At 39.1% G+C, this 27,993-nt stretch overlaps 1 protein-coding gene and 1 long non-coding RNA gene across 2 annotated transcripts in view; one reads left to right on the top strand and one right to left on the bottom strand.

Annotated features, from left to right (window-relative positions):
* The window catches only part of adgrl2a (adhesion G protein-coupled receptor L2a), a 245,846-nt gene that overhangs the window by 195,368 nt on the left and 22,485 nt on the right, over nucleotides 1-27,993 (bottom strand). The gene's annotated exons all lie outside the window — the stretch shown is intronic.
* LOC117555137 lies at nucleotides 12,143-27,801 on the top strand. Its single transcript, XR_004570363.1, has 3 exons — nucleotides 12,143-12,620; nucleotides 26,839-26,945; nucleotides 27,660-27,801. It is a non-coding gene; the product is annotated as an uncharacterized LOC117555137 (long non-coding RNA).

Genomic DNA, 27,993 nt, shown 5'->3' on the forward strand with positions numbered 1-27,993 from the left:
CATAAAAGTTAAAGAGAAGTGAAACACGAAAGAAGATGTTGGAAATGTATTAATCTACTTACAGAGTACAAGTTTAAATTAACAATTTGCAAATGTGAATAAAGTAAGCCTTTATATTAAATATTTGAAATGTACAAATTAGGCCTGTCACAATAAGCAATGAATTGACTAATCGTACAATAAATAAAAATGAACTCGATAACTTTTCTGACCTCGATAAATTAGCGTTTACATAAAGATGTGACCGGCCACTCTACCGGCCCGGCGCGCTGTGTCTATCGGCCAGGCGCGCTGTGAGGGGGAATATTTTGGATTTAAAGGTCCCATGTCATGCTTTTCCGGTTTTTACCTGTCCCCTTGTGTGTTATGACGGTTTGTATGCATGTAAACGGTCTGCAAAGTTACAAACCCTCAAAATACAACCTGTAGCGAGTAAAACTCTAACACAGAAAACACCTGTAAATGCTGCCCCAGAACGCCTCGTTGGAGATTTCTCTTTTTCTTCCTGGGTACAGTGACTTGACCATACTCAAATGGATCCATTGGTCCAAATGGACCAATCCGTGGAGCTCCTCACACACACACACTCAGCGGCAAAACTGTGACACGCTGAGGGGGGGGATGCTAGTGGAGCCTCGCAACGGCAAAACTGTGGCGCGCTTACACTGTATGTGCGCCGCGTTTGGGGGTGCTAGTGGAGCCTCGCAGATGGGGGTGCTGCAGGTTTCATATAAGTACATCAGGTTTCATAGAGCCAAACATTTCAAGTGCTACTCAACTGGCTATAGATAAGTCAGTCCTTTATTAGTATATAAGTGCTCTGTTAGCAGTTATTTGTTAGTAATTCTATCGCTCGAAGTGGAGTCGAAAGAGATGAGTTTTTAGTCTGCGCCGGAAGATGTGCAGGCTTTCTGCTGTCCTGATTTCAATGGGGAGCTCATTCCACCATTTTGGAGCCAGGATAGCAAACCCACGTGTTTTTGCTGATGGGAACTTGGGTCCCCCTCGCAGCGAGGGTGCAGCGAGTCGTTTGGCTGATGCAGAGCGGAGTGCACGTTCTGGGGTGTACGGTTTAACCATGTCCTGGATGTAGGAAGGGCCAGATCCATTCGCAGCATGGTATGCAAGTACCAGTGTCTTGAAGTGGATTCTAGCAGTTACCGGAAGCCAGTGAAGGGAGCGGAGGAGCGGCGTGGTGTGGGAAAATGTTGGAAGGTTGAAGACCAGACGAGCCGCTGCATTCTGGATGAGCTGCAGAGGTCGGATGGCAGGTAGACCAGCCAGGAGGGAGTTGCAGTAGTCAGGGTTCATACACTTTTTCACCAATGATTTTCAATGACTTTTCCATGACTTCTCAATTACCTTTACCTCATTTTCCATGATCAAAAAAAAAATGACCACTGAAAATGGTTTATTTGAACATGGAACAGGAAAATAAGGTCTGCATATGAAACATGTGGTGCTAAAACAAATCAAATAGTAGGCTTACTAGCTTCTACACGCTAAAGCAACTGTAGTCAGGGATGCAAACTCATCAGGTATGAAAAAGGTGACAAGCATCCGAGCCCCGACCCCATGGAATATCGGTTTAGGGATAACAGAGGATTTTAGCAGTCAGAACAACTAAAGCAGCAGTGTCAATAATAACAGAAACGCCAAAGAGTCACATCTAATAGAAATATATAAACGCATTTATTTTAATTGTGTAGCAGTCAGTTTATAATTTTGGCAGCACTGTTGAGCATTTTGAAAATGTATTTTCATGCCTCTGTGCAAGGCTTAACTAAGTAACTAAGATCATAAACTCAAGTACTATACTTGGGTACAATTTTGAGATACTTGTACTTTATTAAGTATTTCAATGTTTTGCTACTTTGTTCTTCTTCTCCTCTGCAGTTCAGAGGTAACTGGTGTATGTTTCCTCCACTACATGTATTTAATCTAGGGATGCACGATATTGGTTTTTTGAAACCGATACCTTCCTGCTTCTCAAGACCGATACCGATAACCGATAATAATATAATATATATATATATTAAATGTACCTGTAGTTTTTGCACACCTGGTGGTAAAAAAAAGACTAGTAGTGAGCAAATGACATGAGCATTACTACTATGAACAAAACAAAGCCAAGAACAGTTTTGACTCATCATTTCTATGATGAAGTTAGAGATCGTTTTAGCCCTGGGGTCGTCTCTGGCAAACTTCTTGCCTTTTTCAAAAGCCTCGTCGATAGGTAAAAGCCCCGGTGCCTTTGCAGCTGGCTTTGGATTCGCCGCTAGTTTAGCAGCGCAGGCGTCTTCGTACGCTTTTAACACACCATCGTAGCGATGGCGATGTTTCAGGTGACTAATCAGGTTGGAAGTATTATAGCTCGTTGCCTTTTTCCCTCCTCGTGGAACTTCTGCATTGCATTTGTTAATACAAATAGCAAGCGAACTATCTAACTCTGAAACTTTGAAATAGTCCCATACTACCGGCGACATGTTTGTTTACTGTCCTGGCTTCACGGCCGCACACCATTTACGTCACAGCCAGGCATGAGTTAGGGAGCGCTGGATTTGTGATAAACTCCCCTCTTCCTAAACCACTAATACCACAGTACTGGCAAAACGGGAGGAGCCGAGTGAAAAACAAGCGCCCCTCATCCCAATCCACCCACACCGCAGTATTTTTTTTTTTTTTACCCAAAAAATATATTGTATATTATCGGGGCTATTAATACTGTTATCGGGTTTATCGGGATGACGTCATAATTCCTAATATCGGACCGATAATTATCGGGCCGATAATTATCGTGCACCAATAATTTAATCTCTTTAGTTACTTCACAGATGTGGATGAATGATGTGAAATATAATCAAGTGTTAAATCAGACTTTAGTTCCACCTGGAGTAAATCCACAAACTACCCTGCAGTATACAAAGTCATTCAAACTAGCTGCACGTTTACCAGTTTTGAGAACACGTTCATGATCAATCATTATAAAACATATCATATACATTATTCTGAAATGGACCAATCTGCACAATGACTACTTTCACTGTCGCTACTTTCACTATATTTTGATGATAATACTTTTCTACTTTCACTTGAGGAACATTTTGAATGCAGGACTTTTACTGTGACAGAGTATTCCTACACTCTGGTACTTCTATTTTTACTCAAGTACAATACCTGAGTACTTCTACTTTCACTACAAGATCTGAGTACTTCTACTTTCACTACAAGATCTGAGTACTTCTACTTTCACTACAAGATCTGAGTACTTCTACTTTTACTCAAGAACAAGACCTGAGTAGCCTACTTCTACTTTTATTAAGTACAGGATCTGAGTACTTCTACTTTTACTCAAGTACATTATCTGAGTACTTCTACTTTTACTCAAGAACAAGACCTGAGTAGTTTTACTTTTATTAAGTACAAGATCTGAGTACTTCTACTTTTACTCAAGTACAAGATCTGAGTACTTCTACTTTTACTCAAGAACAAGACCTGAGTAGCCTATTTCTACTTTTATTAAGTACAAGATCTGAGTACTTCTACTAAAGTACAAGATCTGAGTACTTCTACTTTTACTCTAGTACAATATTTATACTGATACCACCTGGCTATAAGCCTATGAAAAAAACTATTAGAAAACGAAGGCTAAAGCTAATGTTAGCAGATAGTGCAACCCAGTCTCATGGCATTTCGTGTTCACCAACACGATTTTTAATCTATTGATTCGTGTTCACCAACACGATTTTCCCCTTTTTTTCGTGTTGCACAGCACGATTTTAAAAGCATTGTATTTCTACTGGTAATGTGTTTCGTGCCTGCAGCACGTCTTTTTCTCCGGTCGGGTCGTGGAAGACCGGAAGCTGTGTGGTTCATAAAAACATGTTCTTACTCAATATCAAGCCACAATTATTGCTTTTATTTTAAATCGTATAATTTCGGACTTTTGTTGCCGTTTGTGAGGAAAATAAATGGGGCTCAGAGCCTCAGGATACTGAAATCTGTATTTTTCAATATTTTTTTCCTTCTAATTTGTTATTCTTTTCAAAATAACACACTGTTATTTACTCACCAATAACACACAATTATCCTTGCTTTTATTTATTGGTTTAATTCCATAATCTCTGGCTTTTTTGGCGTCCGTCAGGAACTGAATTTCAAAATAAAAAATAACCGGAAACAGACGTAGGCCTATAAGGGACATTTCGAGCATCATTGCGATTGTCAACATTTCTGAGTTTAGAATGGCCAAAGACACTACACTACCCATAATCCCCAGCTATCGTTTAGGACTACAGTCCCCGTAAGGTTACGCAGTGCGTCAAACAGCTGCGTGAAATGGAACGAAACCACGCCAGACTATCCAAAACTGGAATCGAACGCCCCCCCAGAACTACACATGCTGGCTATTGTGTTTCCCAAAATGTTCTATGGGACGTCTCTACTGAACGTTTTCGTTTTTCCCACAATTAGAAGTTGCCAGTACAATTAATTATATGTTTTACATTTGATAACACATTGGTGTTATCAAATGTAAAACATATAATTAATAAATGGGTGAAAATCGCTTGTGTCCATAATGCACAGCATTAATATATACCCACATGACAGCTCATTGTTACTTTGTAATTCTACTCCACTACAATTCAGAGGTTAACCTGATATTTTTACTCCACTACACTTATTTGAGTTACTTTGCAGATTCTGATTAATTATGTGAAATATAAACAACCCTTAAATCAGACTTTAGTTACACCTGAGTAAAATTCAGGGAAGGTGATTGTCAAGTGCCAACAATCAGGAGAGATATTTGATAGTTGGTGCTTGAGAAGACTAAACATGTATCTGCAATTAACATGAATGGAAACGAGTAATAAAGTATATTCATTACTCGTTATTCTCTACTAATAGTTAATTAAAGACCGTATATTATGGCTATTTTGCACATCCCTTTCAAGATTTTCAAAAGTGTATTGACATATCATATACACAACTACGGTGTAGTTATGCAATGAATTAAAAACTTGGGTCACAGGTTCCTCAACAGTGCATTACAAGACATCTATCAATATGTGTGTACCTCCACCATTAAACTGTCATATTCTGCACATTTCTTATTCTATCTACATACATGAGAGTATAATTCATATGTATAATATCAGTTAAAATAAGTGCTTCAACATAGTTAACATTGCAGGAAAGCAATATATTAGACGTTAAGTACTTTGTCAGGCTTAATATTTATCTGTAGATAGATACCCCCAAAGTTTTTTTCTTATTTAAAAGAAGACCTTAATCTGTTATTTAATGTTTAAATAAAGGTTAATTCGTTTTTCTGTTTTGCACCTCCTCCTATTAATATCTTTGTACATCCTGCACTAAACTGTTTTATTGTAGAGATCACTTATAGTATCTTCTTGATTTTTTATATTCTATATTTCTATATTTATACTTTCCCCCTATGAAAGTATGTACTCTTAATATTTTTTTAATCAAATATAACACGTAAAAACAAGAATTCAATAACGTGCTTTAACCACTAGGAGGTGCACACAAGGTACACACAGCCATAATAACTTTGTATTATTAGTGTAGGACACTTATGTATGTACAACATCTGAAGACGTGTAGTTTTATTCATGCTTTCACATAATTTTACAGCATATTGCTATACTATTTCAGACTCAGTATTTACATTCTTACATTCAAAGAAAATCAGTAATATCTTTAAAAACTACAGTCCTTTTATATCAGCTGTGCACCGTTATGGTGTAAATATAACCTATCTATGAATTAGATCAAATGTAAAAGTTAGCCGAATTAGTGTTGATACTGCAAGGAGACGTATTGTGTGAAGAGAAATTGAAGATGTTGTTTAATTGTTGATATATTTATGATCCACGTCAAGTATTCAGTTTCGGCGGCATTTCTTCAGTTTTTCCAAAGGTCTTCTCATAAATAAATAAATAAAGAACTACGGCAGATCTGTAATATGTAATGCAGCCGAACCGTGTATTACAATGCCGTTATGTGATGACTTTTAAAGAGAAAAGCAAGAGCACTCGTAATTAAGTATTCTTTTATTCTTTTAAAAATGTTTTCCGGATTTCATATCATATAAACACCAAATCCCAGCATGCATTGCGGCTAAAACATCCTATCAGCGAGCTTAAAACCATAGCTGAGGATCCTGGGTAATCGCTCGAAATGCCTACATGTACGTCTGTTTCTGGTTATTTTTATTTTGAAATTCAGTTCCTGACGGACGCCAAAAAAGCCCGAGATTATGGAATTAAACCAATAAATAAAAGCAAGGATAATTGTGTGTTATTGGTGAGTAAATAACAGTGTGTTATTTTGAAAAGAATAACAAATTAGAAGGAAAAAAATATTGAAAAATACAGATTTCAGTATCCTGAGGCTCTGAGCCCCATTTATTTTCCTCACAGACGGCAACAAAAGTCCGAAATTATACGATTTAAAATAAAAGCAATAACTGTGGTTTGATATTGAGTAAGAACATGTTTTTATGAACCACACAGCTTCCGGTCTTCCACGACCCGACCGGAGAAAAAGACGTGCTGCAGGCACAAAACACATTACCAGTAGAAATACATTGCTTTTCAAATCGTGCTGTGCAACACGAAAAAAAAGGAAAAATTGTGTTGGTGAACACGAATCAATAGATTAAAAATCGCGTTGGTGAACACGAAATGCCATGAGACTGGGCTGGATAGTGACAATGTATGCTAGCTAGCTAGCTCAACGATTCCTTAAATAATATTGCGACAGAAAAACGTTTCAGTGCACATCACGCTCTGCCGCTCTGCTCTGAACACCTGAACGGCCCGTTCTAACAGCTGTTCACCAGCGGTCCAGTCTGTGCCACAGTGACTCCGCACAGTTAACAAACACACCGTAGATAATGTAGCTGACCCTCATCCCGGAGCAGCAGAGCAGAGTTCAGCCGACAGTAGGGCTGTCCCGAATACCATTTTTCGGGCTCCGGATATTCGGTAGTAATCAGCAGCGAATATTCGAATATTCGGTGCGGAGAGAATTTTTATTTTATTTAATAAAACATTTTTTTCATAATACGCTCCGAGACACCTGACAACACGCTGTTAAGCAGAAGCGTAGAAAGAGCATACTATTACGATTTATATTTATTTATTGTCTCAGTCAGGGGCGTCTCCTGGACCTGGAAACATTCGGGGCTTAGCCCACAGTGGCGGCGCTACAGTCAAATTTTCTACTGCAAGACTCCCCACACACACATACACAATTGCGCCATCTGGTGTCACAAACGTGTGCCTGCATTAGCTTTGTTACGGCAATGGATTGTGGGAGATTCTCATAGCACGTGAGGATCTCTTGAGGGTAAGGTGCCTGTATTATCTCGGTGGACAAAATGTATGTTTTTATTTTATAAGGACAATAACGTACTGTTGTGTTTGTTTAGTTTAATGTTAATTGTTTAATGCTCAGTCACAGCAACATGTTTTTAGTGTGATTGGCTATTTGTTTTATATGATTTATCAACGTGATCATCAATAGCTAATCTGAGCACCAGAACCCAGCTCACGAGTCCTTTTATGCTGTCCATTTAAATGCAGGTATGCGAGTTTTATACACCAGTTTATTTATGTTTAATGTTTCACATTGCTCCACATGATAACTTGACTACAAAGTCTTCCATGTTTCTATGCTTCTTCCTCTGTGTCACAGTTTCGGCAATATCAAGATCATTGCACAGGGCCTTGGTCTTGTCATAGACCTCATGTGCTTTCTTGTTACTTTGGTAACTTTTCAGTGTGTTCTCAACTGCTGTTTTGTAATCTACTGCCTGCACCAAGTCAAGTGTTTCTTTCTGCAGGTATTTGTGCAGGCCCTGAGTGGTTGAGAGCAGTGTCTGGAACATGACAGCATGTAGATGGTACTGAATTTTCAAAGCTTGCTTTCCAGTCCCTTTACTAGAGGGGCTGAAAGGCTCCCTAAAGTCTTGATCAAAGCAGGGAGGTTTTTGACATGCCCAGCGAACAAGTTGTTTGTCCCCTACCTCTAGCTGTTTCTGAAATGTTTGCAATCTCTGATCGTGGACAAGAGATGTGGAGAAGAAAGAGTAGAGACACTCCAGGAGATCAACGCAGGTATGTGAGTTTTGTACACCAGTTTGTATAAGTTTAATGTTTCACATTGCTTGTGAAAAATATACTACAGCTATACGATCACTGATGTTTTGTTGTTGACTAGACACTTATTTTGTAAAAGAGATAGCATGAGAGGATCTCTTAAGCAATGCAGCTCACGTGTCCTTTTTATATGCTGTCCATTGAAATGCAGGAAAGTAATCACCAGCTCTGAGTGATCTGTTGACGAGGGGACACTACACCGGAGTTACATAAGCAGAGATAAAGTGCTATTTTGGGAGGAACTCACCTCCTCTGGGGTCCCCCAGGAAGACTTTTTTTAAATACTGAAGTTAAAAGCATCAATCTTGTGCACTTTGAGAGCAACATTAAGAGATATGGATACATCTCTCAACACCCATATGTCAAAAAGAAATCAAAGAATCAGAATCAGAAACGGGTTTATTATTTAAAAACACTTCATTTTCCAAGTAAATCATAAACTATGTGAAATTATTAGAAGTTGTTAGTAATCAGATTAAACAGAAAAAAGGGATGGAAGGAGGAAATAATAATTCCTCATCACTTGCTGTTTGCGGTTGAAATGATCTCTTTTGCTGGCCAAACATGCTGGATGGAAAGCAGTGATGTCTCACTTGCCTTGGCCCTGTATCTGCAGTCCCTAAATCAGTCATGTTACTCATTGACTCTTGTCTGTTCTGGTGTTCCTGTTCATTGTTGTCTCCATTGTCGTTCTTGTCTGTTGTATCTCCTTCTTGTGTGTCCCTTTCTCCTGTTCTCCTTTCTTCATCCTCTACTCTGTTTGGCTCATCTGTGATGACTGTGTAGGTAAACACAAACAAGTATGTATCAGTTTCCAGCTCTGTCAAATAAATGAATTTCAAGATACACACTTCATTAAAATGAGTGTCACCACACTGTCACAAAATGTAATACTAACCAATTGAAAATAGTTAAATTTACATCTCTTGTAGATATCACTGTTAGAGTAGTTATCTGCCAATAGGACAGAATCATTCCTATACAAATGCAGTTTGAGTAATTCACTTAATATATTTACTTAAAACTTTAATATAGTCATTTTCACTTAATACTCTAATATAGTCATCTTTCTGCTTTCCGTTTGTGTGATTCATGTAGATCTGCAATAAAAATATGTTTGGGGTATGGGGGTGTCTGGGACCCGGAGTAATCTGCGAGCTGTTATGTGCCATCATGACACGCATTGTGTTCTTTTTTTATATATTATAATGCAGCGCGAGCTGTGTGCTCGAGTCTTCCTGCCTGTCGGCTCTGCTCATGGATGTATAAGAAGGCTCTGCTGCTCCGCGATAATGGTCTAGCTTCAGCAGCCACATTACCTACGGGTGCGTTCGTTAATATTAACTGTGCGGTCCGGAGTCACTGTGGTACAGACTGGACCGCTGGTGAACAGCTGTTAGAACGGGCCGTTCAGGTGTTCAGCGCGGAGCTCCCTGTCGGAGCACAGAGCGTGATGTGCACTGAAAAGTTTTTCTGTCGCAATATTATCGTTGAGCTAGCTAGCTAGCATACATTGTCACTATCTGCTAACGTTAGCTTTAGCCTTAGTTTTCTAATAGTTTTTTTTTCATAGGCTATAAACGGAGGTGGTATAAGTATAGATCTTGTACTTGAGTAAAAGTAGAAGCACTCAGATATTGTACTAGAGTAAAAGTAGAAGTACTCAGATCTTGTACTTGATTAAAAGCAGAAATACTCAGATCTTGTACTTGAGTAAAAGTAGAAGTACTCAGATCTTGTACTTGATTAAAAGCAGAAATACTCAGATCTTGTACTTGAGTAAAAGTAGAAGTATTCAGATCTTGTACTTGATTAAAAGTAGAAGTACTCAGATCTTGTACTTGATTAAAAGTAGAAGTACTCAGATCTTGTACTTGATTAAAAGCAGAAATACTCAGATCTTGTACTTGAGTAAAAGTAGAAGTACTCAGGTCTTGTACTTGAGTAAAAGTAGAAGTACCAGAGTGTAGGAATACTCTGTTAGTAAAAGTACTGCATTCAAAATGTTCCTCAAGTAAAAGTAGAAAAGTATTATCATCAAAATATAGTGAAAGTAGCGACAGTAAAAGTAGTCGTTGTGCAGATTGGTCCATTTCAGAATAATATATATGATATGTTTTATAATGATTGATCATGAAAGTGTTCTCAAAGCTGGTAAAGGTGCAGCTAGTTTGAATGACTTTGTATACTGCAGGGTAGCTTGTGGATTTACTCCAGGTGGAACTAAAGTCTGATTCAACACTTGATTATATTTCACATCATTCATCCACATCTGTGAAGTAACTAAAGGGATTAATACATGTAGTGGAGTCAAAGTACACCATTTACCTCTGAACTGTAGAGGAGAAGAAGAACAAAGTAGCAAATAATTGAAATACTTAAATAAAGTACAAGTATCTCAACATTTTACCCAAGTATAGTACTTGAGTTTATGAATTTAGTTACTTTACACCAGATGCCATAAAGATAGAAAGACTAAGCCTTGCACAGAGGCATGACAATAGATTTTCAAAATGCTCAACAGCCAAAATTATAAACCGACTGCTACACAATTCAAATAAATGCTTTTATATATTTCTATTAGATGTGACTCTTTAGCGTTTCTGTTATTATTAACACTGCTGCTTTAGTTGTTTTGACTGCTAAAATCCTGTTATTCCTCATTTTAAAGCCGATATTCCGTGGGGTCGGGGGGCTCGGGTCCTTGTCACCTTTTCCATACCTGATGAGTTTGCATCCCTGATAATACTAGTAAGGAGGCCATAATATTTTTGACTCATGGCTGAAGTTAAGTTTCTCCAGCTCTCCCCAGGTTGGCAAAAAAATGCATCTCAAAATGCATCAGATTGATGCTTTAAAATATGGAATATTCAACATTTTCTTCTGGGGGAGCATGCCCCCGGACCCCCCTAGAGGGATAATATCCTTCTCACCTTTTTCACCCCTAACCCGTTTTCATGCCTGATAGTGTCCCTTGCTCCCTTTCAGGAGCCCCACTGGATTGGCTTTGATCTGAAATATTTGTATAAAAAGCTTGTTAGCTGGCTGTCCATCTCATAATGTTCACATAGAAACTAGCTGTCAATAGGAAATATAAATCAGAATAATTATATTTTCATGCAAAATCTGTCACAAAAAGAGGTTGCACATTTAAATGCAGGTGTTGTTATGGCAACGTCAGTGGCCAGACAGCCACATTTACTGCTGCAAATACGTTCAAACATGCTGTCGACACGTAAAGCAGTGGCAACTATGCCACCATTTCAGCTGACTTTTTCTCAGAAATACTATCACATAACATCCATATATATATTTCAGTGCTAGGTTGATGCTTAGCTAAGCTAACTATGAAACACTTTAACTGACAGGACTCAGGAATCAGGATCAACTGACAGCTTCATGTCGAACACAGACAGTAAGTCAACATTTCCCAGAGAGCTTTCTTTGAAATCACCAAGTAACGCTAAAAAACACAACATTTAGATTGTATGACAAAGTGTTTATTTAATATATCTGGCTAGCTATAGCTACTTGCTAACGGTTTAGCTTACCCGCGCGATTCAAAGTAACGTCAACGTAGCTATAATGTATGCTTTGCTTACATGTTCGCATAACTTGTAAGTTTACTGACAGGTACATACATTGTTCATCTGGCTCAGGTGGTGGCTCTGGGGTTGTTGTGTGAGCCACCACTTGAGAATTGCCGTCTTTTTTATTAAAGAAATGTCTAATGTCCATCTTCAGAATCTCCGCGTCCGGGGCTGACAGTTTAAAGTTTAAACATTGTCACAGAGGAGAAGTACGTACCTGTCAGCCAATAAAACACGTTTATTTCCATGCAACTCTCTGATTGGTCTGGTGGCGTCGTCTTGCCTCTGTGTTGCATTCACTGAACATGGGAAATTACAATTCTGCCGTCTGTCCTATAGGTAAAGTAGGTTAAAGGGGAAAGGAAACACCAATTACAGCTATAATATTCCGGGAGTTTATTCATTTTACAATGGATATTGATCGTAATATTTATTGTATATGATATTACTCGCCAAAAGAAAATTAATTATCCGCCGGCCGGGTGGGGAATTCCGGGACCAGGCCGCCGCCATTAGGGGAGTCCCAAATGGTGACGTCACTGGGTGGGTCTTCGCTCCGGGTATCCATACCGGAAGTCAACACAACGTAGCAGATATGGCAGCGATGGAGGAATTTTGCAATGAGATCGACGTTTTGAACGATGAATTTGACTATTCGTCGGGAGATTACATTGATGTGGAAGCTTCTACAGTTACCAGGCATCCCATGGCCTATGCTTATGAACCGATTCGGTCGAATACTAGAGTGGCATACGATCCGGAATCCGCCGAAAGTACCGACGGTTCTGAACTCGCCGAGTGGGATACCAACAGTTCCAGTACCGACTCGGTCTCAGTGGTCAGTTGACATATATTTTGTATTATTTTCCAACACCTCATACATCTTGGCAATACCATCCATTGAACACCTAGTCCAGCAATACTAGCCTTTTTAGGGCTGTTTTCGACAGATGAGCGTGTGTATGCCAGTTTAATTAGTTGAGCTATAGAACACCCCCAATTCTCCATTGTACGTCATAATAATAGCTACCATTTAGTTTGGACGCGATTGCGTTAATTAATAAGGTCACACTGTGTCAGTAAATACATGTGTGAGCTAGTAATCTGGTAGTGCTGCAATATTTACCTCTCTCTCGGCAGCTGAAGCAACTCGTTTGGTGGCTCGAACTTCACGTTTGTTGACACTGTCATTAGGCTTGTTTGAGACGCGTTGCGGCTCGCCTCGAAAGTAGACGAGAATAGCCGATCGCAGCCGTGGGAGGTCTCAAAAAGCTCGCCTGAAGTCGGACAGCTCGGAGTCCATGCTCGGAGTCGGCTTCGTCTTCTTCTTCTCTCGGTTTTTTGGCGGATTGCAAACAACTTTAAGGTGCATACCGCCACCTCCGGAGTCGGCTTGACTCGGTTTGCATTTATAAAGAATGCACACATGTGTTTAATCGTTAATGTCAGATATGTACTAAGTAAATACATTTGTTCCTGCTCCAGATTAGATTCAACTTTATTGTTATTGCACATATTACAGGTACTGAGACAACGAAATGCAGTTTAGCTTCTAACCAGGTGCAACAAGCAGTAAAGTGAAAAGTAATGTACACAATCTACAGAATAACATATAGAATGAATTGAATGATGAATAAACAGTGAGGGCTATGAATACACTAGATATACACAGCAGCCTGAGAGTAGTATGAACAGTGTGTATGAATATGCTAAGATATATAAAGTATGAAAACGGTAAGCAGTGCAAGTATAGTATAAAATATATAGATATTCATTTCATGATGATAAATATTGTGGAACAATGATGAAAAATGTGAATGGAAGTGGCGACGTAAAACTGACACAAAACAACAACAACATTTTGCCAGCCAATTGGAGAGTTTCATCACCAGCACGTGGTAAAAACCACCAATGAGCGCTCAGCCCGTGGAGAGCAACTGCGCCAACTCGCCTCGCCTCGCTCTCAAGGCTGCGGGCGTCTTTGTCCCGCGAAATTTCAAAGTCTCATGTGGGCGGGCCTCCAGAGCAAGTCGGACAAAATGACTAACCATCATGCAAGACGTTGATCGCAACTGCGCAGGTCTGCGCAGGTCTTGCTTGTCTCAAACAAGCCTAGTGTCTTGCGCGGCCGACGTGCTGGGACGGTCGGTGTTCCCGACTGCATACGTTGAGAAATCGAATATTGTGGGAACAGATCCTGGCTTCAAATCCGATGTTTTGTATTGAACCAAGCATCCAGACTCATCAAACCTCATTTTGTGGACATAATCGTCATTTAAAGTGTCAAGTGTTCGCTGCACACACGTGCGTACTGATTCAGCGGCGGATCGGACCGTTTCATGGAAATAACCAGGGTCGGCGTCATGGGGCGTCATTCGCGGGCCATGCCCCCCCAAATGAGTCACTGTGCCCCCCCAACGCAGGGTGGGCAAGCCTTGCCACTTTGCCGTTTAAAAAAAAAAAAATCATATAAGTGAAAACGTTTCCACTAAAGGTTTTTTGTGTGAAATACATCAGAAATAAAGAATACAAATATAAAACACAGCCTGAGCTGTGCTCACTGCTGCTCTCTGATTGGTGTGTTGCTTGACCAATGACCCCCGACCTTTGTTTTGTTATCATTACGTGGCTGTGTGTTTAGATGAAAGCCCGGTGGCGAGCTGTTCATCTGTTACACTGATTATACAGTAAAGCCATCGAAAATAATATGATATACAGTACAGTACAAGTAGCCTACTTCTGGGTCTCTCTGTTTCATTCAAGCTCGGCTCTGTGTGTGTGTGGCACAAGCGCATTTTGTGAGTGCGCAAGCGGTAACGTGGAATGTTGATGTTAGCATCTGGTTAGCTAGCTATGCTAACGGATATAAAGAGCTGTTTCTACACCAAGGTGGAGGAGAGTCCTCTCCTGTCAGACTGAGAGGATCGTATAACCTCAGCTCAGTGAGGTAAGGACTCAGTGTTTAGATAGTTCACTTTAGTGTAGGTTATCTCAGTGGGTCTCAAACGCGGTTTGCTCACCATTTATGTAAACAAGTATTTGCGAGGAATACCTTTATATGATCATTATAGTTATTAAAGAATAAGAGAATAAATAAAAAACGGGTATGAAATACTATAGGACAGTAACACAAGAATACAGTTTAAAAGGGGAGTGATTAGTAAAATATCCATAAAGAAAAAGTAAATCTGTGAACAGTTCTGTTTCATATGGATGCTGAGAGATGTAGGCTATCCATAGATCTCCTAATGTTGCTCTCAAAGTGCACCAGATTGATGCATTTAACTTCAATATTTTTAAAATAATCTTCCCGGGGGAGCATGCCCCCAGACCCTCCTAGAGGAGGTTAGGTCCACCCCCACCTAAAACATGTTCACATGGATAGGATACTAAATACATTTGCACCCTTTTATATGGTGGCCTATGTCCTTATATGTTTCTGTTTTGGTGGTCGTGCCACAACCGTGCATGTATGCACAAGTCATAGGTGCGCTATACAATAGCACTATACCCTGCAATGTGTGTGAAAGACAATAGACTTTACACACGTTACATACGTTTTTTTGAAGTTGCGTTGGTGTTTGTGTGTTGGTTGTTGATGGCAGTGTGTGCCCCCCCTTTGTAAATGATTGCCCCCCCCATTCGATTTGTTCTAGAGCCGACCCTGGAAATAACCCATGCTTTGAGCAGCTTCTCATCCATTAGTGGCAGCCTATGGAAATGTACTTCTCCCTTCTTCGTATAAAATCCATTTGTGCAGCCTGGGGCAATACAATAAACTCCTGACGACGACCGTTTTCTTTTAATGTAAACTACTGGTGCATTGCCCGCCATGTTGTTTGTTATTGAGCTTTGGCCCAGGAAGCCGTACCCACTCAGTGACGTCACTGGGAAAGTCCCGGAGCAATGGAAGCGCCCATGGTCATTAGGCACGTATTTCAAAAAATAAATTCGCGTATCTCGATCGTTTACATTGGAAATAGACTAGATAAATACATTTCCTAATGGGAATATTGTCGCATGGAAAGCAGTTTGAAAAGTGTTTCCATTTCCCTTTAAGGCGAGACACGGCAGGCAAAAACATCGTTTTTCAAGTACTGGTCAATTTTGAGATTTTGTGCTATTTTGATTCCATAACATGTTTTCTTTCAGGCTTTTGGAAGGAAAACGTACAAAATACACATTTAAGTGTTTATTTTACTATAGTTTGTCTATTTGCGTCTGTAGATTTCTCCTAAATTCACCAAAAGTTAGCATTCTAACGTAACATAAAGTACCGCGACCGCTGTGTGCACCATGTCAACAGAAGTATCGCTGGAAAGCTCCGTCTCTCCTGCACAATCTCATCGGATCCAAATATGGTCATTTCCTTTGTATCAGCAACCAATCGTGAAAGCACAAAGGGGTCTTAAACCAAGAAACGAAATATCATTGGCTGGTGTCAATTTCTGACAACGTGATTCGTTCAGATGCGTCACGTGGTGTGCTAAAACACTTACTGGTTAGCTTTCAGCTAGAAATTGAAATCTCAAAATGCCAAAAGAACGGCGAAAAAAACGTTCACAGAGAAGACAACAACAATTGTCACTTGCACGAAGCAAGGTTATATAAAAAAAAATGACCCTGAACATGAAATACCTTCACGGAGTGCGTCGATGCGCAAGCTATCATCCAAAGAACAGGAGGGTTTAGCTAGCGCCTCACTGCAATCTTTAAAGGTCGTTTTCTCAAAATGAGCTTTTTCTCCTACTCTGAGTTCGAAATTTCAACTTCAGTAGCACGTACATACACCAAACCTTCCAGTTATATTCCTATCAATATTATGAAGGCTTTTACAGAAGGGTTTGTTTATATATAATTCATAGCCTGAATTATACAACATTGTATACCTAAAAACATGGCGAAAATGGATATTTTAGGGCTGTTGACAGTATTTTCTGATTTATGGAATGATAAAAAGAGATATCCAATATCCCTTCTGTAAAAGCCTTAGATACTAATATGACTACAAAATGAAACAAGAATTTTGAATCTGGCTATATCCAAAGTTCAGATTTCGATTCCTGAAATGTGTTAAAATATGTGCATATTTAATGAGATAATGGATAATTTGCATATTTAAACATGCTATTTCAGAAAACTTGTAATACAAAAGACAATTGCCTTATTGTAAGTAATTAACTGGAGAAATTTCTAGCTGATACCTTTAAGTTAAAAAAATTACCCTATTCACCTGGGGTGTCTCGCCTTAATGTATTATATTATTGAGGGAGAATTTGTCCGGGGCTAAAGAAAAAACATCCGGGGCTAAAGCCCCGGATGCCTACCCCAGGCGACGCCCCTGGTCTCAGTACTCGCATAAATTAAAACTAAATGTGTGCTCTGCATTTAACCCAGCCGCAGTGCAGCGCCCGGGGACCAAATCTGGTTCCAAATTCCGTCTATAACGTTTTACAACCTGAAGATACAAAACACATATTTCTGTTATAACAATACTTTTAATAACATAGCCGTAACAGTAGGCCTAACAGTGTAATACTTGTTACCGATACAGTAAACAGTATTTAAATAAATGAAGAACGAAAAATAAATGAACGAACTGCCTTAGCCCCAGATGTTCCCACATTGCTCCTATTATTTTCACTATTTGGATAAAATTTAAAAACTAATATAAAAAAACTATTCGGTTGCTTGCTTGCAACTATTTTCCAAGCAAAGTAAGTGCACGATTTTATCATGTGTAACGTTACTGTTTAAACGGCGGATAAAGCAGCTTCATCATGGCAACTTGACAACAGCTAAGCTAAGCTAGGCTAGTACTTACAGCATCCGGTGACTTTTCAGATTTGTTGTGCCATCGTTCTTGTCGCATATTTGGAACACTGCCTTCTTCTTACCGTCACGTCGTCCAATTTAAAATGGTCCCACACAGCTGAAGTCTTCGGCATTTTGTGTTCAGGTGTGTGAAACGAGGTGAAGCGTGCCGTTTGCGTTTGTGACTGAGTGAACGCAATGTCAGGAGCACAGGCTGAGATTGTATATATTTCCGCATTTTAACAGTGCAATTCAAAAGTATAAATATAGTATAAGAATATGGCAATTCACCTTTATTGATAGCATACATTTAGGAAAAAAATTTATTGTTTTGGAAAAAAATAAAAAAACGAATATCCGAATAATGAAATTTAAACCCGAATAGTTGGCCAACGAACGAATATTCGAATAGTCGAATATTTGGGTACAGCCCTAGCCGACAGGCAGGAAGACTCGAGCACACAGCTCGCGCTTCATATATTAAAAAATAACACCATGCGTGTCATGATGGCACATAACAGCTCGCGACCGCAGATTATTTCGGCGATTAGATAAAATGTAAATTAAATTTGACGCAACTTTAGTTACATTTCCATGACTTTTCCAAAACTTTGGGAAAAATATTGTTTTCCATAACTTTTCTAGGGCCTGGAATTTGCATTTTGAATTTCCATGACTTTTCCAGGTTTTCAATGATCGTACGAACCCTGAGTAGTCTAGGCGTGAGATGACGAGAGCCTGGACCAGAACCTGCGTGGCTTTCTGGGTCAGCTGGGGACGTATCCTCCTGGTGTTATGAAGTGACTGAGCTTGTGAACTGTCTACGGGAGGGCGGGGGGAGCCTTGCTGCGGGGAAACTGTGGACCTCTGTCGCCGCAACTTACATGATGCCGTTTAAAAAAATTAAGGGTGGTGTTGGCCGTCAGCGTGCCGAGCTGGCCATCAACGACCCGCTGACGACCGGCCGTTCTGTGATTCTCCAGAACACACAGATGGCCAGTCCGCCCTTACCCTGGCTGTATTCCACCGGGTCACCGCGGCGCAGACAGACCCGCGGCGCAGACGGACCCGGTGGAATAGGGTCTACCGCGTTTAGGAACCGTTAAGCAGAACCGAAATTGTGTATTTTGTATGGGTACCCGGCATTTTCTTATCGGTTCTCATCTGGAACCGAGTTTCGGTTCCCAACCCTAACAGAGAGTGGATACACACATACTATACGGAGATGCTGTATGAGAAACCAATGTGAGTTTGGAACATTGCACAATGTAAATCTTTTCTAGTATACCTCAACAATGGAATTAGAGATGGAATTAGAGATGGAGGGAGAGAGAGAGAGAGAGAGAGAGAGAGAGAGAGAGAGAGAGAGAGAGAGAGAGAGAGAGAGAGAGAGAGAGAATTTAATTTATTGTTTTGGTTGTGTGTGATATAGTTAGTTTCCTATAATTTAATTTATTTGTTTTATATATAATTTATATATTTGAATATTATTTCACATTTCATTTGCAATGTTGAATGTTCAATACAAAGTTCTGTTTAAAAGGATGTACTTGAATTATTATTATATATTATCATAATGTCAGTGGTCTAAAATGGTCTTACAACGGTGCCGACAATATTATCGTTTATCGCAATAATTTCCGGGAAAATGTATCGTCCAACAAAATTAATTATCGTGACAGGCCTAGTACAAATACCAAGTCATATGTAGTATTATTATGCTTTTCAAAAATTGAGATTTTTACTGCCCAGAATAATAGGTGGAGTCATAATGTTTCAGATGTAAAAAATTGACAAAGAAAATGTACTGTTTATGCTACAAAGTTAATCACCAATGAGTCAGATCTTCTCCTTGAACACTTCACTCTTACAATACCTTCCACTCATTGCGCCCCTGATCCAATATCATCAAACATCTTGTATCTTATCATCATTAATTATGTTTTCATGTCATCAAAAACATAATTATGAAAGCAAAACTGTTCAACACCTTTTTTCCTGTATTTCCATTATTATAACTTTTGATGAGCCTGTCGAGCAAATGTAAATAATGGATGAATGTTTTCAAATGGCTTGATTGTCACAAACCAAGACAAATATAGTGGAATAGAGTCATAAAATATTCACTTGAATGTTGGCCTGAAAATGATTAATCTCAAAGTCATTTTTACAAGGATGCAGGTGTCCTGGTTAGAGACAATATCATTTGACAGTGAACTTTAAAGCATGGACAATAAATATAATGCGTCACCTTGTCTTTCCCCTTGCTTAAACCATGCATCACAGCTAAAGAATGTCGACCAGATACCATCAAGGCATTTAGGCCTCTTAAAGTTCAGCAGGGAACAGCAGCCAGTAGCCCGCAGGTCAAAGTTTCAAAGAGTTATCTCCAGAAAACTATAACCTTCACTCTGTCCCTGACATTTCTTCTAGCATAGTATTGTACAGAAATTGTATTGTTGTGTAGTTGTAAACACCCCTGCAACCGTTCTAGTGAGCATTTCAGTCGACAAATGTAGCCACACAAACAAGCTTTCATCTCCAATAAACGTCACCCGCATGATGACAATAGCAGCACGGTGGCTCCCAAACTGTATCAGACTGATCTGATTACAGAGAGGTTTTTTTTTTACTCCAAATTAGCTATAAACTACATTGATATATCACGTCTTAATTTCTAAATATGGAAGTGTAAAACCAAAAAATGTATCCACTCCATGGATTATGGTTGGACAGGTGTATTTTATTTCCCTTTTCCCCCAGAAGTCAAATAGTAATGAGTTGGTGCCATCTACTGTTTATAAAGATATCATATTGCTTGGGGAGTGTACTGTGTGAGTTAAAAAAAAGAAAAAAAGCTTTAAATAGGAGAGCTCAGATTTGATCCTTTATCCGACCAAATGGGGTCACTGCGGAACCCAGAGGTATAATTTCTCAAATCTCAGGCGCTTCATTTTCAATCATTTCAAATGTCTGTTATATTTGTAATCAATTGGTTATTAATGAATTCATTCTATTGTTTTTGTTTATTTTTTGTGCTTTTTTTACCCCAGTCAAAAGTACCAAAATCAACATATGCAATTAATAGATATGAAACTATTTATTAGGTTATTATTATCCAATGTATCAAACTATTTTTTAAATTATTATTATCATTATTATTTGTATTAATATTATTATTATTATCATCATTATTGGAGGTAGGGGGGTTCTGTCAGTCATTTTGACTTTCGTTTTTTTTTTTTTTTTAAGTATTTCATAATAATACTTTTGTTTTTTCCAACAGTCATTAATATTTTAGAGATAAGTTAAGATGTTGCTATGATAGTTATTGTTTGGGTATCTAAAGGACCCAGTTAGTTAAATGTTTGTAGGATAAGGGTTAAATATCAGTTGTAAACTACCACATTCTATATTTACTTCAGCATGTCAAAACAAATCTACATTTTCTTCATCAGCATATTAATAACAAATAAAATAACAGACATTTTGCTTATGTATGATAGCATTTAAGCAAACAAAGAAAAAAAATATGAATTGATCTTACATGTACTCATTTCACATGAATACACATTTGTGTCATCATTGTTTGGTGCATTTCCATTTTCTCATATTTTAGAAATGCTGGACAATATTCCAGGCAAGCCTCATGTTTGCCACAAACAAGTCACAAAGCAGCACAGGCCTGCTGTATAAATACAAATTTGAACAGAGAATCCTTCCTCAAAATGTCCTCTCAACGAGTGTGTGTTGCCACCAAGTTGGATTGTGGGAGTTAGGTATTCATTAGCATATCGGTGACACAGATTAACATACATTAACATACATTACGGCTGAATTAATCATGGCATGTGGTAGAACTTGGAGAGGTATCTGAAAACAGTCTGCTCTGAAGTCGATTCAAGGAAGAAAGCTCACTGTTCTTGCATAGTAATCTCATGCAGCTCAAATAAAAGCACCCGCATACAGCCGCAGCCTATGATATCTGGGCTCGTGTATGCAGCTTTTCATTGATTCCTCACATCAGCATCTTCCCTTTCCTTGTTGCGGCTGCTCGTCTCATTAGTGAAGGCTTCGGTTGTAACCTAGATGTACTATTTTTTTCATGGTGTTATATTACATTGATAAATGATGTTATTATAAATGACAGCATGGCTAATTTATGTCTGCTTTTTAGAGAAATTGATTTGAATGTATCTGTTATGGGTGGTTGATAGTCTGTGACCTATGCTGCAACATCAGTAATAATAATAATTTGAATTTCTAACTCATTTAGAGTTTTCTGTTAACCAATGATAATTGTCCCTCACAAATGAACTCATTGTAACCACTGTTGGTAAGTTGGTCATGATTTTATGGGGACCAGAAAATAGGGTCAAATAGGGCAGAATAGTTATTAAACACTGCATCAGGACATGTTTTATATGAATTACATATCAATAAAACGAAAGTCCTCCTGCAGCCACAAATCCAAACCCTTCTCAGCCAAGGTGTAGCAAATCTACCAAATGGATTGATAAATAAAATGGAGTCTCAAAGTGTGGGGATTAAAGTAACACATCAAATGTCACTGATTCCATTATCAGCATTTCGGTCATGGCTACTTTTGTGCTTTGCTATCTCGTAGGAACACACAGCTGGGGTCCTATCTAGGTACCAACACTGATTCTGCCTTGGGCCTGGAAGCACATTATGGAGCGGCGCTCTTGGAGATGAACACTAAGCAGATAGTGCCATTCCTTCCAATACTCATCATTAACTACTGACTGCCAGTCATTTTCTGAAAGCCTATATTCAGGCAAGGCCCTATCATTGGAGGTATGACCTAGGTTCTGACCGTCTGTTCCACTCAGTTAAGAATAATTGCCTTTTAAACACTACTTACAGTGTTCCTAAAATGTTGATATAATGAAAGCACTATGCATGAAACTGGAATGCAAGTGCCCGAGTGGCTAGTATCCGTTGAAAAGGGACATTTAAAGGCAAGCTGCAGCACTTGATGGACAGCTCCTTTTCTAGGTAGCAACATGGAAAGGAGCTGACAACTCGAATGATATGGTTATTAGAAGAGTCCAGTCCGGCAGTATGGACCTTCAGAAACTTGCACAATAAGCATGACCCATCACACAGCAACCTTTTGGCCTGTTGGGAGCATGGGCATAATGAAAAGGAACTCTATTTACTATAGGTGAAGCATACTCTCAAGCCTGTCCTTTTTTCCACAATCTGAATCCGTTTGATTATTTTCAAACCAGTATTATATATGGAAACTAGCAGACAAATACTGTTTCATGCGAGTGGGATCCACAATCTCTTTTGCTGTAAATATGTAAACATTGTGTCATGTGCATTGAAATAACCTGGACAACCAAAGCAGATGCAAAATAAACTTAGCTACAAAGTGACTTTACTGGTTCTTAAAATAATTCACATTTATTGTAGGGAATGAGTCCTTACCCCAAGTGAAGGAGTTCAAGTATCTCGGGGTCTTGTGAGAGAACAAAGGTAACGTGAGATGGGCCGGAGAATCGGAGCAGCGGGAGCGGTACTGCAGTCGCTTTACCGCACCGTTGTGACGAAAAGAGAGCTGAGCCAGAAGGCAAAGTTCTCTGTCTACCGGGCCATTTTCGTTCCTACCCTCACCTATGGTCATGAAGGATGGGTCATGACCGAAAGAACGAGATTGCGGATACAAGCGGCCGAGATGGGTTTTCTCCGCAGGGTGGCTGGTGTCATCCGGGAGGGACTCGGAGTTGAACCGCTCCTCCTTCGCGTCGAAAGGAGCCAGTTGAGGTGGTTCGGGCACCTAGTAAGGATGCCACCTGGGCGCCTCCCTAGGGAGGTGTTCCAGGCTGGGAAGAGACCAAGGGGTAGACCTAGGACCAGGTGGAGGGATTATATCTCTTCGCTGGCCTGGGAGCGCCTTGGGATCCCCCAGTCAGAGCTGGTTGATGTGGCCAGGGAAAAGAAAGTTTGGGGCTCTCTGCTGGAACTGCTACCTCCGCGACCCGACCACGGATAAGCGGGAGAAGATGGATGGATGGATGGATGGATGGACATTTATTGTAATGTATTATTTATTGTATTAATATATAAAATAAACCAACGTAAAAAAAGGTTGGGTATATTTTCTATCAGTGTGCTTGCATTGCCATAAAGGAGAATGACAGAAAGGAAATACAAACTTCCAAGTAAACCACTCTGCTTGAAAACAATTTCCAGAGTGGACAATGTCCCTCTTATCCTCCTTGAGCTTACTAAATAATTCACTATCCATGGGGTAATTGCCGTTTTTTCATCAGCAATTATAGTAAATAATGACCAGAAGGGGCACAAATTCAACACCTTTGCTACCTTTGCGTATTGCATCATGGGCCACATTTAATTTGTCCCGGGAAATAATAACGTACTGCTCTCTAAGCAACAAGCAGTGAGGAACTGTGCACGTACTGCAGAAGTGCTAAAACTCAACACGTTACTTACGAAAATTCCTTATAACCTCAAATTCACCTCGGAAACTGAAGTATTTGTAATCCAGAGTCATAAATTGCCAATTACTCTTTGAAACATAACATTATACAATCTAGTATTCTTCAGAAATAGAGTAACTCTTGCTGCCAATAACAAAATACAGTGTAGTGAAGGGAGCTGCAAAGTATTGCATGAGATGACCTGAGGTTATGACTTTTATTTATTATTAAAAATACATACAGAACTTTTAGAGTACTATATTTTACTATTCAGATCTAGATCAAGATAAAGGGAAATAACAACTTATCAGATGCATACAGATACAAATCATAATGAATGTATGCTGATGTGGATAAACTCCAAAAATGCTGGAGGAAAGGGGATTTCCTGTTTCTTATTGAAGCACTTGCCTCTTCCCTGTCCCTGCATGTCCCTACTGAGATGGGTTATTGAGTTTGACTTGAGCCAAGCATGTGGCTGCCAAAGCATTCCTAATGCAAAACAAATACAACTTTCATTCAACAAACAGACACAACAAACAGAATCAAAGAATAACCAATGCTGTACTTTTACAGTCTCTCCAAGTAGACTGAATGACTTCACTGGAGTCATTTGAAGGGGGTGATATTAAGAAAACATGTGACTTTCTTCTGCTCTACATTTTGTTTGTTAGACTAATCTCATGTGTGTTACTTTAGAATTGTTTACCATCTGAATAGAGAATGTGTAACTGTTTAGATAATGCTTTAACCATACCAATACCCACCTCGATACATCTCAGCACATAGATTTTTATAAAACACTGTACACTAGGGCTGCTCAATTAATCGTATTTTAGTTGCGATTACGATTATGGCTTGCAACGATTACGAAAACAACGTAATCGAAATAAAACGATTTTTTTTTTTTTATTATTACTTTTTTTTTTTTATTATTACTTTTTTTTTCTTCAGTTGAATTATACTTAAAGTTCAGGGTAATCAACTGTTAAAAACATACTGTTAAAAAAAAAATTCTCCAATAAATGGATGTTTTCAAAGTCAATGAATAATCGCATTTAATAAATCGCAATTACAATTATTGACCCAAATAATCGAGATTATGATTTTTGCCATAATCGAGCAGCCCTACTGTACACCATGCCTCTCGGTATAGCCGGACACTTTGTTTGTCCAACATGGTGGATGGAATCAGGGGCTTTTTGAAGTGTTCCACTTCCTTAGGGGAACGATTTAAACATCACACAACGCCTGAACCAGGAGAAAGCCTGACAGCCTCAGAAATGGGAATGTCAGATATCTGAGATTTGTATGCCAGTTTTCTGGTTGTGTTGAGTGTGGTTTGGGTAAGGGAATACTGAGGCCTTTGAGAGATTCAATACAGACATTTTGTTGATGCTTCAAAGATGGTCCGTTTGACATTTTGACACTAGTTCTATTAGCTTTGTCCATTTCCAACACTAGCTTGTCACTCAAAGTGAGAGAAACGCTGAAATCTCAGGTTTAATAACGGTTGACTAATCATGCGCGTAGGTCTGTTAAATCATTTTCAGAATATGGACCTTCATCCAATAACCAATTATGCTTTTAAAAAAAAGAGCCAAATGAATGATTTTTAAACAATGGACATGTTCTATCCAATTAGAATTGACATTTATGTTGGTAAGAAATAGAAGGTCAGTAAAATGCATGCAAGTCGCTTCTTTGTGTAAGCTTTGGAAATTATTGTAAGCTTTGTAAATTATTGTAAAAAAGGACAAAGATGTGAGGTTAAATTACATTTTTAAGAGAAAGAGTTGTGAACACTGAACATCAAGCTCTAGAGAGAGGAGAAATGTTATATTACCATACTGGTAGATCCCAAACTAATATATTTCCCAATCGAATAATCTAAAATGATAGAAACTATCACCAAAATGAGATGCCTCAGCAGAACAAAATAGTTATATCTGAAAAAGCCAGTTCAGGCGATGGGGGGGGGGTTTGCGTACTGCCTGAATTACATGCAAGGCCACCATTCTAAGGCATTTAACAAAAGGGTCATTGAATGGCGTAGCATGGCATTGAAATGGCAGTCTTGCCCTTGCATTGTGTGATGGCAAAGCAGTATCTCTTTAGCTCCAAGAGGTCACGCAGGATGGATACACCACTAATCTCTGACACTCACTCTGGGATTGGGGGGGGGGAGAAATCGACGCAAACTAGGGCTTTAGATAATTTTGCTATCCACCAGTGACCTCAAATGCAGAGACATCTCTGGGCTCTCTGTGCTCTGTCAACCAAATCCTTCTTACTGCTCGGTGACTTCAGACAAGGATATGTTTTCCGCCCCACAAGGATAAATCCCGGCCAAGAACAGACTATATATTAATCTGATATTGTCTTTTTATTGTTTGGGGAATAATGCAGTGGAAAGAAAAAGATTGATCTGGCAGCTTGAGAGACTTTTATATTGTCAAATTGGTCCATTTACAGATCTGTGGATGTCTCTCTGGGGGGCATGATCTCACAATCCCAAGAACAAATGTGTCATCATGTACGAGTGTTCCTGAGTGTTTCCTCTCACTAAGAGAACTAAAGAGCAAAAGTAGAAATAAAGAGAACCTGCTAACTCACCATTAATGTATATTGGATTGTCAATCCGAACAATAAAACATTTATTTATAACCGTATTATAAAATGCTTTTTCTCAATAACATTATACATGCCGCTAATTTGAGTTTAACAGTTCTGGTTAACACGCAAATGTATCCATTATTTCATTAAATACAGTTCACAAACTGAACCCACAGACGTCTCCAGTACAGAGTCCCGTGGACGGATAAATGGGGCACGACTGTAACTGCTACCAGACCCCACGAGGGAATATTATCAGGAAGGTTTGTGGTTTCATTGATTTCAAGACTGCAATCATCCCCATCTGATGTAGTGGGCTGAGGGAGGATAAGAGAGCTCTGCAGTCAGCGGACCAGCTCTGTTTGACAGCGGGAAAAGTTCGAGATAAATTTAGCACTACAATTTTTAAAGTACGTTTAAAGAATTATTTCCCGCAACCACCGGATGTCAAATCATTCCAATGTTGTTCATAACAATTGTGTAAAACTGTGTCTAGTCAAGTGTGTGTACACAAACACACCTAAAATGCAAGATTTGTGCAGTTACAACATGTAGAGTACTTTACTTAAAATGTGCTCTTTTATTAAAGTGGTTTATAATGCATGTTCTCTTCTACTTTTGTCCAACAAAGCACATTTATATGGTGACCCCATTGCAATGCTTTTGAGTCAAAAATAAATGCATAAAGAACAAAACATATTTAATGGCTCTCACTGGAAATGATCTACAAGTCTCTAACGGTGCTGTCAGGAGTGAGATTCAAACCATTAAGCAATTTGTGGTGAATCAGAGCACACAGAAATCATTTGAATGCACACTTACTGTGGTTGAAACTTTTCAAAGCAGAAGGATAAGAATATCCTGATACTGTATTTCCGACAGAGAGGATCAGACGAACCAAAGCACCACCATTCTTGGTTTTACAAAAGGCTTAATAAATGATGATGTTAATGCCCTTTCCTCCTCTAACCTGCCAGGACAACATCTCTATCAACACGGCAGATATACGGAAAAGGGGGGGAGAATCATCCTTCATTCATCATGTGCATATTTAGGTTTTAGGTCAAATGTAATATTAAAAATATGCCACAGAAGCCCTCATAACTCTTGGAACCTTGACATCCGTATGATTTCAGTGTTTATTTCTAGGCTTCACAACATCCACCATGAAAATAAACATGATGAATTAATCAGTTGAGCTTTAATGGGTATGTATTTATGGAACTTCATGTTGAAGCTTACTATGCCTGCGTGTCATACCAGACCTCAATCACAAGCCTCTGAGTTAACAACCTCTGGCATTGTTCATCA

This window comes from Gymnodraco acuticeps, unplaced genomic scaffold (assembly GCF_902827175.1).
Source record: "Gymnodraco acuticeps unplaced genomic scaffold, fGymAcu1.1, whole genome shotgun sequence".
Lineage (NCBI taxonomy): Eukaryota > Metazoa > Chordata > Actinopteri > Perciformes > Bathydraconidae > Gymnodraco > Gymnodraco acuticeps.